Below are 3,133 nucleotides of genomic sequence, written 5' to 3'. Positions count from 1 at the left end.
TTGTTGTATGTGCTTGCCCTCCCCCTTGCGATGATCATCCAATACTTTGGATGTGAGCAGAGTCAAAGGATGTTTCTCTGGAGCAAGCTTTGGAGGGAGATGACCCAGCCACTANCTCTTAGATTCTTTTAGGATCTTCAGATTTTTATATTTTGAGAAACTTTGTAGTTCTTATGTTGTACCTAGTTTATGGGATTTCTTATAGATCCTTTTTATCATTTTGAGATACTCCTTATGTACTTAAAGTTTAAGTTTACAGCTCATTTTGGATGACTATACTGATTATAATTTCTGAGTACATCTTCGTACTGCTCTGCCATATTATAATGATAATATCCTGTTATATGATATTGTACCATATAATTTATGGGATGTCACACTGTTTATTATTCGAGTTATCAGTAAATTTATACATTATGTAATATGTATAAATTTATGGATATATTTAAATTTACAACACCAGTTGTTCAAGAGAATTCTATTATTGTTCAATATTTTCAATATTAATTTATTTTTCAAGTGATCGTATCTATATATTTTTTTTTATAATTTTGTTTCATTCAATTGATGCTCTGTTCTAAATTCATGGTATTTTTGAGTCTTAATAGTAAGGAGAAGATTCATTTCTTAGATCTAATTTTATCAGAAAAACTAATGATTAACAATGGATTTTCCATAATCTTCAATGATTAACACGCTAATCAAATCCTCCTGATACTGTTTAAAGCGTTATTGGTGGTCTCTACGACTGTGACATTTCTAATTCCAAAAATTACCAAACAATGTTGTTTTCCATCTCTCAGACACTTTTACTTTTTGTTCTTCGGTTCTAACTTCCGTTACAGTCAAATAATAAAAATAGTAGAAAACGACGTTCAATTCTTTTTAATTTTTTAAACATTTTATAAAGATAAAACTGTTAATAAACCTGAAGTTTTAGATGGAAAAATATTTGAAATTCTATTATTTCATTAGTGGAATGAAAGTCAATTATCTTGTATATTAAACTCCAGTCAAACTCTTAACAATTTTCACGTTCTCTTATAATCCAAGTTTTTATTTTTTTTACTTTTTTATATTGTACGGAATTATATTTAAAAGATATTCCAATTTTAACTTCGCAGATGACCTACAAAACATATTTTGATATTTAAATTAACATATAATTTTTCGGTAATAAGAGTTAATTTTTAATAGTGTAATAAATATAATCACTTATACTTTTATCTTAAATTTTAATTTATAGATTTCAGAATGAACTTTTAATTAACAGTGACTTAATCATAATTCAAAAGTTGATAATCACACTTTATCTAAAGCACTTATTTTGTAAGTCTGATTAGTATTAAGAGAATTATGGGTTGGTAAATAATTTTTCATTAACGGTCATTCAATTTCTAAAAACTAATTCTGAATATGAAGAGATTGATCAATTAGTGAATTGTTGACCAAATAATCATATGACACACCTATAATTAATCTTATTTATATTATTTCAAATAGAATTAATATAAAAAATTTACATATTTACTATAATACGAAAATAAGGTAATAAAATATTATTGTTTCTAATCAATTGGAAACTTATTTTAGTATATTTATCTCAAATATAATAATTATATCTAATAATACTATTTCAACAAAGTTAATAATGAAACAAATTACTTATCTTTTTCATATTAAATATATATTCATATTTGACATAAATACTGTGATACCCGGACAGCAGGGAGTAATCGCCGGCGCAAGAGACATGAAGTGCAAGAGACATATATGAGGAACAACTCTTGACAGACTTCTAGTAGAAGGGACACATGGATGAATCGAACATACACCGGAATGAGAGAGATCTAGAGACTGTATAGGTATGAAACTGAATAAAAGCTTAAAGGAAAAGTTTTGGCTACTCATATAAACAAATGCATTTGGTTTTCGGTAGCTAACCCATAAGAACTTTGAGGACAAAACACATTGGAATGTTTGGGGGCAGTCAATGTTCCTGGTAAGTTGTCGGGATGTTACAAACACAAATATTAAACATGTATAATTTTTAAAATTGAGTAATTGTTTATATCTCAAATTTTTATACAACTTTAGTTTAAAAGTTTTAAAAATTAATAAATATAACCCTTGTAATTTAATGATATTAGTTTTTTTACGAATTAATGTCATGTTATGATGGTATTTAAACTAAAACATATAAAAAATATTAATAACTAAAATGTAAGTCAGAAACATCATTTAATATAATATGTAATTACGTAATTGAATTACGAATTTTAATACAGTATGGAAATCAAAGTATATAAAAATTTATATTATATATAAATTTGAATTTTAAATTAAAATTTAAGTATTAAAAAAATATAAATACAAAGTCATTGATTAGTTTGTTATACATTTATGAAAAATATTAAACAAATTTTAATGAAGTGAAGTTGACAACAGCTAATTTGGTGTTGACAATTGACTTCATACATTAATGTAGTTTGATGAAAGCGTGTGAAAATGTACTTAGCTATGTTGTGTTCGTTGCACCGGAAAGAGTTTTTTTTTTTTTTCTTTTCTACCAATGAAAATTACTGTTTATTTTTATTTTTTTCCTTAAATTTTTATGAAGACGTTTCTGTTTATTGCTTCGAGGGAGTGAATCTCTTTTTAAAATATTAGCGTGGAACACGTTGTACTTATTTAGTTTACTCCAAAATGTTAATTACTACTATTTATGTTAGACTTTACTTGAGGGAAAAATATAATGCGTTTGTTTTCATCTTTTGTTGGATCACTTAAATCATTAATTAAGTTTTGAATTTTTATTATCAAATAATTAAGTAAAGTTAGATCTTTGGCAATCGTAGCAAGTAGACAATCTCTTCCTCACTTAACAAATACTAATAATGTGTTTGGAAAAGATATTTTAAGAAAACAATTTGGTGAATTGTGTTTTTAAAATCAGATAAGTTGTTTGGATGAGAAAATTTTTTTTAAAAAGTTTTAAATGAATATTTATATAACTTATTATGTATCGGTCTATAAAATTACAAGGTTTAATACCTATTTTGGTCCCTCCTTTGAGAGGGTTTGTTCAAAGTGGTTCCTCCTTTTTTCAAAAGTTCACTTAAGTCCTACCTTT

Source organism: Vigna radiata, chromosome 7 (genome assembly GCF_000741045.1).
Source record: "Vigna radiata var. radiata cultivar VC1973A chromosome 7, Vradiata_ver6, whole genome shotgun sequence".
NCBI lineage: Eukaryota > Viridiplantae > Streptophyta > Magnoliopsida > Fabales > Fabaceae > Vigna > Vigna radiata.
Note: the sequence above shows the minus strand (reverse complement) of the source record.